We start from the raw sequence: 13670 nt of genomic DNA on the forward strand, positions 1-13670 counted from the left end.
CAGTGAGTGACCGAGTGATGATATGGGCAAGTTTAAATGTATCATACTCAGTAAGTATCATTAAACCTTACACATTGCTATGTGTGTGTGTGTTGTTTATCTATTCACATCTTTTATTTATGTGTCTGTTTATGGTTGTTTTCATTCATTCATTTTTTTTATTACCGTAAGTATAATGAAACTGCATCCTTAAAGTTATGCAGCACAGTGTCATCAGGTTTTGTACTCTGTACACACACTGCTGTCAGGCCTTTATGGTAGAGGTTGTCCCTTTACTCTAATTGTTCTATGTCAGTACAGAAACACTTGAGAATATGAAGCCCGGAGGGAAGACGACACAAACAAGTTCCTGAGCTGTATCTCTGAAAACGGAAACATCAGGGTCACTGCAGTCATTTACCCTGTTGGGAACATGCGACAGTAGCCTCACTGTGTGTGTGTGTGTGTGTGTGTGTGTGTGTGTGTGTGTGTGTGTGTGTGTGTGTGTGTGTGTGTGTGTGTGTGTGTGTGTGTGTGTGTGTGTGTGTGTGTGTGTGTGTGTGTGTGTGTTGCACTTGTGAAGTCAAATTGATTTTCTGACCTTGAAAGTGAAGGCCTTTTGATATGACTGATTGGGGTTTAAGTTAATTCCGGTTACCTCCAACTTAACACGTTTTTGTAATAAACCACAAAGGTCCAAAAACAAATTTACATGTAACAATGTGTGAAGTGAAACCAAGTAAAACTGCTGCAGCAAGGTTGAAGCAGGGAGTCATCTGTTCACTGTGACGAGCTTTTCAACCAACCTTGAGTCATTTTTAATCAAAAATCTTCTTCCCGTGTCTGACTTGTTCTTAGTGGCATTGCCACATCATACAGTACAAATATCAGTGCTTACCTGGTACAGTACTTTTTGTTACTGATGTCTAAAACTGTACCAGAAATAAACTGAAGCCATTCCTAAACATGTTATAAAAATAAAAATAAAACTGTGTGAGTGTGTGCATTTGTATGTGAATGTATGTGTGTGTGTGTGTGTGTGTGTGTGTGTGTGTGTGTGTGTGTGTGTGTGTGTGTGTGTGTGTGTGTGTGTGTGTGTGTGTGTGTGTGTTTTGGCAGTGACTGTGTGGCTGTTTGCCAAACATTCCTGTTGACAGTCAAACAGTGGAAGCAGGAAGACAGTAATGCTACACTATCAAACATGTGGACACACCTCTTATGCTGACACAAAACAACGCGGCTACTTCCAGGACACACACACACTCACACACACACACACACACACACGATCCAGTAACCTCACTGCCCCCAGTCAAAACGAGTAAAAATGATGAAAAACCAAACCAATGATAATCTGCAGCAGGAGTATCAAAGACTGTTTCGTGCCTACTGAAGTATAAACTGATGTACACACTGACGGCACAGGAATGTTCCCATCCTTAAAATGCAGAGCACCTTTTTTTCCCATTGACAGTGAAATTTCATTCATCTCATTTGTGACCTGATCAGAGGGTCTTTGATGTTTGAAAGCTAGTGGTCCAGTGACTGATGTTATTTATTTATAGTGACTGAGCCTCATTAGGAGCAGCAGTGAGACCTAAAGGACAACCCCCGGGGTGTCATCACGCCTACACTTCATTTTATCTGGCAAAAACCACAGTGGAAACACTGCAGTTTTATATTTGGTTTGTTTGGATCTTCGCTGTGTGATTGGGAATCAACCTGACACCGATGGAGTCTGAGCAGATGTGTTCCCAAAATCCAAACATTTTTGACGCTAGTGATGTTTTCATCAGTCATCTTCTAGCACGTGTTGAGGTTCAGTATATTCATGATGAATCTTGTTTAGTTTACGAGTGCACTGAGGGTTTGGACATGAATGTCAGAAAAACTTGCTGACTGTCACCCCACAGTAACCAGTTTTCTCTGTGGGATCCTCCGGACGATCTGCCTGTGCACTTTGGGACGGCTCAGGGGATTTCAAGCAATGACGTCAAACTTTCTCTGTGAATCACGACCATTAGCTACTGTATGTCAAAAATGCTTGACAACAACAACACTTCCTCTGCAGTGTCATCCAATATCCACCAACAGTTTTACACCATTTAACCTCATAGTAGTACTAAAAGTTCCCTGGACTTTTGGTGGAAATGCGGCTATTGATGTTTCTAACTCCAGTGCTTTCACTTCGTCTTGAATGGCAGTAAGTCCCATCAGACCTCGTTCCTACACTGACACTCAACAGTGGATTGTGAGAGCTCTGTCCACAGTTGAGATTAATAGACTTTAACTTGGTCAGAAACATATGAAACCACTTCGAATGGATCTGGGGACTTAATTAATACATGAAACCTTTTCATTCTACTTAGTTGGAGTTTTATTGAGGAAATCTACTTCCTGGATAAAAGGAATTGAGAGATCACTGACCCCAGGCCTGACACAAACAAGTCCAACACACAGTATACTGTACACCAGGGACACAGATACTGCTACATTCCCACCAATATGGAGAGGCAGTTTTCTGTCTGTTGTCATGTCAACCAAGCTCCCAGCTACCAGCTATGCTACAAATCCTGCCCAAATAGCATATGCCTGTTTGAAGTGAAGCCAAAGGAGAAGTTTTTAATTTTCCAATGAAATGTCCCAATCAAGTATTTCCTCTATAGGTTTTCCATTTTATCTATTTTTTGGGCCATTTTATGACTTTATTGGTATATAGGTATAGAAGAGAGATATGAGATGGGGGATTGACACACAGACAATGGTCCATCCTGTGGGAGACGATCCAACAACCTCCAGGCGCAGTGTGCCCATATAGTCCAACCACTCCGTCACCATGGCTCCACAGTTTTTCAACAGATTCATTTCATTTATTTTTATTTCTACTCTCCTTTTCAAGTTGACATGTAAACATTTCTTTCCCTTGTTAATATGTAACAACATTATTATCAAGAGAGTAAAGATGAATTTTGTCATTGTTTTCTATTTGAATTTGCTGAAAAACAGGTACTTTTAACAACAATAATATAAGGAAATATATAGTATATAGGGGAGTCTGGGGTAAGTTGAGGGGCAAGTTGAGCCACCCCATGTTGCTAGCAAACAATAAGAAAGCATGAGTATGAGCATGAACATGAGCATGAGCATGTGACCAAATATTTAGGAGCAAGGCATCATTTCATGGAGTCTGCGAAGGTAAGAACCACATGAGTGAAGTGGTTTAACATTTATGTCCAAAAAACATTTAACATCTATGAGCTACATTATGAGGTAGTAAATTTAGCATGAAAGTGAACCATTTTAGCTGTGGGGACTAATAAAGTCAATATGATAGCACTGGGGTAGGTTGAGCCACCTGCCCAGAGTGTATTTTGTCTGTATATGTCCTAATCATTAAATCATGATTCTGGATGTTTATGATTACAGTATATGTTCCTGAAAACAGACAAAGTTGTTTATGCTGAACAAACTTTTCTTTCAAAGAGAAAGATGAGGGCTTATTCCCAAGATGTGATGTAATTGCAAAACTCCCCAAACCTCACTGAGTTGGTGGCTCAGCAGGAGGTCCCAGCAGTTTGTGTTCGCCTGCAACCTGGACAGGTGGAGTATTGAGTAAAGAGGGAGGTGGGAGATGGATGGAAGGGAAGTTCTGTTTGTTTGAGGGGGTGCACAACATCCTGAAATATATGAAGATATATTATTGTCTTGATGTAGTGATCCTGAAAATGAAAAATGGCTTATCTTACCCCACTCTCCCCTAGTGGTTTGGATGAACTTTCCAACTCAACATATGCATCCGAGGGCTTGAAAATGCAAATATGAGTGAGTGGGAAACATTTGCATTGCTATTTGTTTTGCACATGAAAATATTGCAAATACACCTCCCACAGTTCAATTAATATTCTGTTCTGGATCCTGTCTATTCAAATAATACATTGCTGTCTTGTTTACACCCAGCTGGATCTGGCAGTCTCCTTCTGAGAAGTTATTCAGACTGGTTGACTATCTTTGCAGTACTCCACACGGCACAGGAAAGACATATTCAGTTATTGAAAATATTATTTCAGTGGTTGCTGTGTTGAGAGAGGGTGATTTAACCATCCCCTCTGGAGACTCAAACTGGCAACCCTGTAGTCAAACGGCAGAGCGCCCCTGACATCAGGGTGACACTGGGGCACTTAAAAAAAAAAGAATAAAGGAAGAAGCTCAACAGGAGGGAGGAATTAGGGGGAACAGACGGAAATATAGAGAAACAAAGAACCCAGCGTGAGATCTCCTCCCAAAGCATCATATTTCCATCCTACCCAGAAACCTTTAGTCTGGCAGGATTATTATTGTAACACAATGATGGCGTTGGTGACTGAAATCTGAGAAAAGCCTAAAAGGTTTCCATTGTCCAGACCTGTCATGTTTTCACACAACTCAGACCCAGTGAAAGAGTTTAAACGCAATTTCTGCTGCAATTGAACATTGATTTCAGGCTGGAGGCTGCAGTTTGTCATGTTCATCTGACTGTGTGTGACTGATTATTGCTTTTTATGCAATAACCCTGAGTGCATATTTCACATCTCGGTCACCACTTGCACTTGCACTTGCAGGATCAGACATAAAATGTTCCATAAAACTGGCACATTTAGTGGTGTATGCTGACAGTGAGAATAAATTTAGTCTACTTTCAGCCCCCATCTAGCACATGCTCAGTCAATGATATCACTGTAACTGCAGAATAACTAAAATGGCACTATGGTGCTGTTAAATTAGCTTCTGAAGAGATGTTTTTATGTTTTTCCTGGTTCAGAGATAAGCTGGCAGCAGGGATGGAGGGAAGGGGTGGAAGTGGATGTTACTGTAGCATCAGCAGCCATCCACTGACAGAGGGATGCAGCCGCCTCCACAGTTCTCACTGAAAACATAAATGGTTTGGAGGATGGATTCCCTTCAGTGTTTATTCTCTGTTTATCATGGCTTCGGTAGAACGAGAACACATTTGCTGTACACAAAACTTTTTAAAACACATTCTGTGGGCCAACATGTCATCTCAGTATAATTCTATTCTGGAGGTTTTCTGTTGTTAATAAGATGCATCATCTCTAACTGGACTCTAAACACCAGCATTAAAGAGCAACTATGCAGGATTTTTAGCTTAACTATCCTACAGTTGCGGTTCGCGTCACTGCGTATTCTTTCTACATTGGACATTTTTGAACTTGTAAAACAGCGGCAGGACTGATGGGGGGAGACAGCTGCTGCTGTTCTGTTGCTTTGCAGAGTTAGTCTCCTCTGTATCTAATATATTTGCAACTGGATGCTTCACTGATTGTATCAGTCTGGCTGATGAAATCTGAGCCGTGTGTGTTACCAATAAGTAGTGTTGCTCATAGTTTTATCGGCTGCTATTTTTGCTCAAGTAAATAATCTTAATTAAATATGGAAAGATTGATGTTGAGTTTCAGCTTACAGTACATTGAGTTTTCTTTTTTTTTAACGCTTGCCTACTTTCTCTAGTGTGCTCTCTCTCTCTCTCTTACACTCTCACTTCTTCTGAACAACATCACTGGGTGATACAGTAAATGTGGGAGTGGGAGATACTGCAGTTTGTGTCTTTAAACACACTGCATCCTACTGCACTGCCCTGTGTTGTTTGAGGCCAAAACACTGAAGAGACACGTGAATGTCATGAATGTGTGGATACATAACTGTAGTGTTACTGTTTAAATTAAAACTAGAATCAAAGCATTGTAATCGTTCACTCTGCCAATCAGCCAAGTCCCAGGAAATAAGGTCACAATCTCCCCTTCACAGCACTAAATAATAACCTGGGATTTTTTTTTTTTTTAAACAAAACATTATGATTGCACGGGGAGTTGATCTTTGACCTGTTGCATACAAAATGGCATCACTATGTTTTATCCTTAGAGACACTTAAGTGAAAAACACAATGCCCTGGCTCTGACTGTCACTGACATGGAGGCATAAAAACAACCCAACCTGTGGAGTTTTGTGTTGTCACCGTCAACTTTTGCACGAGCTCAGTGAATCAGTGTACTGTAGGCTCCTTGACTTATCGTAAAATGTGCTGACTATTCTAGCATGAAGAACAAAGTAAGGGACATTTCTTCTTGTGTGTGAAATGTCTCACATGGCCAGTTGGACACAGGTGTAGAAAAAAACAGCTGTGCTGCCATCAACTGTGCACCAGGAAAAACCAGGTCATTCATCAGGTAGATCTGTTTGGCTGTATATTTCACTATTATTTCCACACAAGAGGCACGCCTCCATGATGGCGCCAGTCTTGTTTGTCCTGAAATTTGTTTAACAACTGTGAAGCAGACAACCAACAGAATAAAAATAACAGTAGCTACATTACATGGTGAACATCAGCACTGGTGAACTACATGTACGTGTTTTTGAGAGGCTTTGTCAGTGATGGTGCAGCTCTGGTCTCTGTCTTTGTATAATAGAAAAGTTTCTATTATACAAACAAAGACTTTTACACTTTTACCGAGAGACTTGATGGAAAAGAAAACACATCAGTCTAACAGCTTTACAGCAGACCTACCTCTGTGGCTATTGTGACAGAGCAATAAAGATCAGAGATGAGATTAGATAAAATAAAACATTGAACACAATGATGCCTGTGGGATATTGAGTTACTACAACAACAAATTCAAGTTATAACACAATGGAAAACTGCATAGAACTGCATACACATGGTTTTTAGTTCATTCAGTAAACCTAAATGGAGTCTAATGGCCATAGTTTGCGGTGCTGTTGAACTGGATGATTTTTCACTGATGCCATGCTCCAGGACTGAATTGCAAACATGGGTTGATCTCACCCACCTGCCTTACATGGCAGGCTTTCCTGCAAACTGAGTTTCAGGAAATCCGAGTTGTAATATAAATACATAAAACTATATTACACATAAAACACTGATGACTGCCAATTGTCAGAGACGACAGTTGGACTGCATCTCCTGTCCCAGAGGGGCCTGACTGTCATAATGAGTTGTAAACAGGAGAGAGGATGGCTCGGTGTCAGCTCCCATAAGTGTGGTGGGAAAAGCCCCGGCATCATCCTGCCGAACCCTGCAACAATAAACACAGCGTGTGGAGAGGAGAGGAGAGGAGAGGAGAGGAGAGGAGAGGAGGGGAGAGGAGAGGAGAGGAGAGGAGAGGAGAGGAGAGGAGAGGAGAGGAGAGGAGAGGAGAGGAGAGGAGAGGAGAGGAGAGGAGAGGAGAGGAGAGGAGAGGAGAGGAGAGGAGAGGAGAGGAGGCTTGTTGGGAAAAAAGTTGCCTTCGACTGGGTCAGGTTGACCTGACACTGAATACATTGCGTGTTTATTTGTGTGTTCTGGTGAGCTCTTGTGAGGACCAGTTTGAGGTCTTCAGAGAAAGGACATTTTTGGAAAGTGAGGACATTTTGTTCAGTTGTCTCTTCTGTGGTGGTGTGCAGTTAACGGGGAGGGGAATAAGGTTTTTGTCATTGACGCTCTCCTCCACTCTTCTGTCAGCTGTCACTTCAGTGCTTATTGCCTCGCTGCCATTACAGCCAATCTCCAACCTATATTCACCTCCAGTCTGTGCACACATCTACTCCTTATCACATCCAACATTAAGTGCCTACCACCCTTGTGGGCGTTATGTTATGTTAAGTTCACAACTTCGCTTTAAATACAATGACTTCCGACTCGCATCTCTCACTTGAGAGAGGAGGAAGGAGAAAAAGTATATTAAGGGGTGGGTTTAATGAGAGAAAGAAAATAATTAAAGAGGGAGAGAGAGCGGTAGGAGAATAAAATGATGAAAATAGTTACACTCAGTAAACAGAGAGTTCAACTCTGTTTATGCCAAACAAAAGAACAAGAAAATGACTGTACTGTACATGCAATAAATAAGTGGAAATATCTAATACATCTCACAATTATTGTTTGCTTAATAAAAAGGATGCAAATGAACATTCAGTGATGGAAATATCACAAGAACACTGCCTGCCCTGTCTTGAGGATTTGAATATGGTGAGCAGGTTTCGACAATAAAATACTAATGTCATCAGGTTGAAAATGAAAGAGGAGTAAATTAAGGTAGTGTCCATATTTATCAACAAGTTTACTTCCTGTTTCAACTCACAGTGATTGAACTTGACTACAGTCTTGCTTGGACCTGCAAGTCTTGCTTTCAAGTACATTCACATAAAGTTTTCTAAATGCTCTTGATAAAGCCTTGTATTTTCAGTTTAGTATTGTAATTTAATTGTTCCATAATTCATTAGTTGAGTAACTTGCACAGCAGCCTCCAGATGGCTGATGCTTGTTGTTTGCATTTTATTTTCTTCTTGCTGGGCTCAAGGGACTCCGCACTGCCTCGACTTACTGTGATTCCCCCTGAGCATTTTGGTGTGAAAAAAAATTCACGCACCAGTAAATGCCCACAGCTGAGCTTTTAAAATGATGCTGCTCCCAAAAATCCTACAGTGTAACCATGCAAATGTAGTGGTGTATTAAACTTATACATACAGAAGAAGTTGTGTTGTGAGGGTGAGAGAGAGAGAGATCATGTGACTGAGCTCTTGTGCTGTTACTGGCTGCAGGTGATATCTACAGTATATGGGTAAGAGTTGACTTATTGTTCAGTTCCAGCTCAATTGACAGATAATGTTTTTGTGAAGAATCCCACCAAACCAGTTCCAGGAAAATCATAAGCTAATGTAATGTTGTGAGCGTACACAGAGAAAGTCATCTATTTCAAGTGGGTGATGAGGGAACAGTGCAGGTGAATTGCAGTGTATTACCTGCAGCAGATTCAGATCTGAGCACAGGCGCACACTCTGAGGGCTGTCCTGCTGGGGTCAGCAACTTGATAGAAAAAAGTTCATATAAGTCAAAGTGTATGCTTTATTTTATATATATTATTTTCACCACTCATTGTACCTTACAGCCTTACCGTTACTACCCTACCAAACTACTATTAATATGCCGAGGCCACCTACAGTATAGCACACACAGGTGAACAGAAAATTTTGATCCATATGAACAGGCTTTTTGATTGCAAGATAAAGAGGTGGAAATATTCAGTATAGTAAACACTTGACTAATTCTACTTTTCAAAATGGGCTTGTGGATGACAACACTCACCGCAGGACATCACCCACCTCTCAGCTGCAGGTAATAGTTATAGTACTAAACAAAAATTCACTCACCCCTTTGTTACAGTAAATAACCTACACTATCACTATCACTTCACTTCACTGTCAGTTGAAGAAATGAACCTGCTTAATTTGAACACACCGTCAGCACCAGACTACATCCTGTGGCCTTTCTGTCCAAATAAGATACAGCATCATGCATCAGGGTCCCCAGAGCAGATCCACAGAGGGGCTCTGTGCATCGCCCTTCACGAGCAGCTCGCTTGAGGCCCGATAAAGACTTACCCCTGTGATAGTCACAGTGTTAGCTCATTTGGTTTGCTAGCATAAACACAGTGTCTGTGGTGAGCTCAGACGTTCTGTATCAGCTGTTTCACATGGAAGCGGGCCAGCGACTGTACTGTAACACCAGCACTCATGTTACACAGAGACAAACAAGCGGGTGGAACAGGGCTGCAGCCACAGACGGCTGCAGTCCAAAACCAGCTGTAAAACAGTTTTCAAATCTGACTGAGGCATGTCAGACTATGCCGAAACTACTAGCACTAGTATAAACAGACATTTATTAATACTCTAAACACTCAGTACGTTCGTACGTAGCTTAATCGAGCTATGCTCAAAATTCGATTTTGGCGTCAAGTCGGACTTCTGTCCTTGTCTCAATTTACATGCAACTGAGAAAACCGAATAACTGACGGGGTCCGCCCCCTCATGCGGCGTCACCCGTTGTTTCAGCAGGTTAATACGCCGCCTGTCCTGCTTACTTTTCTGTCACCTCGTAAAAAACTGAATATAAACAACTTAGTAGCTTAATAATAAATTTTCAACTGCAGTTCCCGACCAGACGCGTCAGTCTGGGCTGGATGCGCGCTGAGAATAGGATACGGGCTTCCTTTTTTCCCCTCTCTCTCTCCCTCTCTCTCTCTCTCTCTCTCTCTTTTTTTTTTAAATAAAACACTCTTGCTGGTTGCGCTGTGTGAAATGCATTGAATCGGCGCTGACGTTGGTTTTTTTTCTTTACTTTGCCGGGTTCGGGCGGCTTCTCTGCTCCACTTGGTGCCGTCTCTACGGTTGTGGAGCATGCGCACATGCATTGTCCAGCTTCAGTCCGACTAAGGTGTTTACATGACGGAGAAAATCGAATTCCAATCGCATTATCTGGGTGTCTTAATCGGAGTTCTCCAACTCCGATTTCAGTCGGACTAAGGTGTTTACATGCACTTCAGTTGTCCAGTTATAGTCGGATTAAGGCAATAATTCGTTTTTTTCAAGTGTCATGTAAACGTACTGACTGTGATTCTAACACTAATGTAGCCTTCCTGCCTTCCTCACCTCCTCACAGAAGGGTTAGAGTTAGGTTGAAGACTAGACAAGACCCTGACCACAGCGAGGGGCGTTTCTAGACACGCTGATGTTAAACATAATTACATAAATGACAGCTCCACTTCAGTGCTATCGCAGTTCTAAATCAGGTACAGTACATTCTCTAAATCTAAAACACACATTGTTTTAAGTTGATAAGTGTTTTTTTTTTTTTTTTTAAGTGGCATATTTCAGTATGATATAGCTGAGGCTCCTGGGAATCCGATGTGAACTATTTGAATTTTTTTTCTCATGAGGGAATATAACTACGATTCATCCTCCGGGGACCACACAAATTCTCAGATTCTTCTATATCTCTTTCACTCTCACATTGTTATAGATCAGACTATATTGTGTATAGTATCATAACAGTTTAGTTGTTAACGTGCTATAATATATATTTTGGATGCAAAAATATGAAACTCTGCTGAAAATGCTGTGGTTATCATCATAGTATGCGCTGCACTTTCCATGATATGTCTTCTGTCTTGTTTTGTTCTCTGGTAGAGGAAATGCTGACAGACTGTTGTCACCAACAGTGTCCCAGGGTCACAGTTATTACAACGATCCATCAAAGCTATAATCCTTTTACAGGTGAGTCACAACAGACGGTGACTTCATTAGATTACAGTGAAGATGACTGGGTATATCTGGACCAAACAACCAGACTGTATTATTAGACAGGCTCAGCCTCCAGCTAGGTAATCACTTTCTATAATATCGTTGGAGTAAAATGCACCACTATGGCATCTGCCTTCAACATCTATGCAGAGTGTGAGTCAGTGCACGCAGCGAAGCAGTCTGTGGATGTTTGTCATCAGCTGAGGACTGAACACGTCTGTCATAGTCTCAAATGTGTCAGACTTGTAAAGCTCAGCAGGAAATTGTTGCACAACTCATGTCATATCGACCTGCACTGGTCCAAGCAAGGTGAGCAGACTAGACTCTGACGTTTGTGTGTGTGTCTTTTATTTTGTCTCTGCCTCTCAACTTCTCCCATTTTTCCTATTTAATGTATCAAATGTCAGGTTCTGGAAATTTAACTGTGATTTCCAGTGGTTTCAATGTCCTTAAACACTGTTTGAAAAACACTTGGGTTAAATTTTCATGCAAGGTCTCACATTACAGTTTTCACTGAATCTTTCAAGTGTTCTAAACAAAACACAACTCCGCCCACACAGGACATTAAGGTCAAAAAGGAGCGGGACCCTTAAACAAAACAACATTTTCTCCTTTCTCCAAACACTCACAGCAACAACATACTTTAAGTTCTGTTGGTTCAGCAGGGATCAGGGCAAGGCCTTACTGTGGTAGAAGTTACATTAACTGTCACCAAGAGCAAATCTCAATGAATGGTAAATGGTCTGTATTTACCTGTAACGATACCCAAAGCGCTTTACAGTACATCACATTCACCCATTCACACACACATTCACACATTGATAGCGGAAGCTGCCATGCAGGGCGTTAACCACGACCCATCAGGGTAAGGTGTCTTGCCCAAGGACACGACGGCAGCAACCGGGACAGAGCGGGATTCGAACAGCCAACCTTCTGTCCATTGGACGACCCGCTCTACCACCTGAGCCACTGCTGCCCCTGAACACATTACAACACAGTACAATATCAACATGTAGCTACAGTATTGTGCCCAACTTCATTAAAGCTGTATAACTGTTGACAGCTACTGTCTGTGTGGTGCTCAGGAGGAGATTCATGATGGTTTGATCTGAATAAACAGAAGAGGTAATGAAAGTCACAGTCATAAATCTTCATCCATGAAAACCACGACCTAGCTTGGACTACAGATATCAACAATCCTACACATGAACACTTAACAATACATTTTTTTCTCACAACAGTTCACAAATGAGATTGGTAGCCAGTCAGTGAGTGTGTCACACAACTTTACACTACCTGTGAAAATAATCATCAGGAGAAGATGTGTTGCTTTTACAGTACAGTCTCAACACGTCTGTCACCACTGTCCATGTTAGACAAGATGATGGTGCTGCAAGGACCAGCAGGGAACAACTAGAGAGAGCCACCACATGATAACAGCTTCCAGCCCACCATCAGCTGCCGAGCTGAGTCATGAGACCGAAGCCCGAGGACCCACGCTGTCATCATGTGGCTGTCTCACCTGTGTGTGTGAGAGAGAGATATAAAAGGACAGAAGGTTTTGTCTGCTGATGAAATAAATAACATCTAGTGAGATGAACATACAAACACACACACACACCTTAGGAACTGAACAATGGTGAGAAACTTAGATCGAGAGAAATGCATAGAAACACAGATGACCATCATTCAATCAAAACGCATACTACTCATGTAAATTCACATTTACCACAGAAAACTGTGCTTCAACCTACTACATCCATGGTAGAGTGTAAATATTACTTAGCTGGAGGTTTGACTGACTACATGCATAATATTCTCAAAATCTAATGAAATCACTCTTAAAGTCTGTCTAAGGCCAGATGTGTGGATGTGTCACATGTGCATCGCAATGTATCACGACTGTGGAACGTCTGAGGGCCTGGTTTACCAAGATCCCACACAGAGAGTGCTAAAATGAATTTTGCATTGTAACGTATTGCATATTTTCATGGTGCTCAGCTAAGAATAATTGCGTAAATGACAATACATGCAAATAAATGTATTGTTTAGCTACAGCAAAGAAGAAATACTCTAAAGGAGAGTATCTGTGAGAAAGTTAATGCAGTTGGTAAAACAAGTGGAATAAGACATGAAGTTAAAGAAAATAGAACAATATAAGGAGAAGAAACAACAACAAAAAAATGTCTGGTAATAAAACCTCTGCAAATGAGGGAAAAGCCTCTGACCAGTGCTGAGCAGCAGGTGCAGCTCACTTTCTTTGATGAGCAGGTCACTGGGATACCAGGGTATGACACCCAACACTGATGAGGAGTTGCTGCAGGAACAAAAAAATCCATCTACAGTACTTGAGGTTGGATTGTCATAGCATGAGCACTCAGGCGGGGCACTTGGGCCACTTCCACGCGCATTCAGCAGCTGTTCAGAGCTGTATCTGATCTGAAGATGGAAGTAAATACCCTTGTGACAGGGACTGAAGATGGAGTAAAAGCAGATGAAAAGTCTCTTAATCCCAGTGGCCTCAGATCTGAGCAGAAGGGATGGAGAGGGAGGAGAGGAGCGCG

This window comes from Trachurus trachurus (genome assembly GCF_905171665.1).
Source record: "Trachurus trachurus genome assembly, chromosome: 13".
NCBI classification, from domain to species: domain Eukaryota; kingdom Metazoa; phylum Chordata; class Actinopteri; order Carangiformes; family Carangidae; genus Trachurus; species Trachurus trachurus.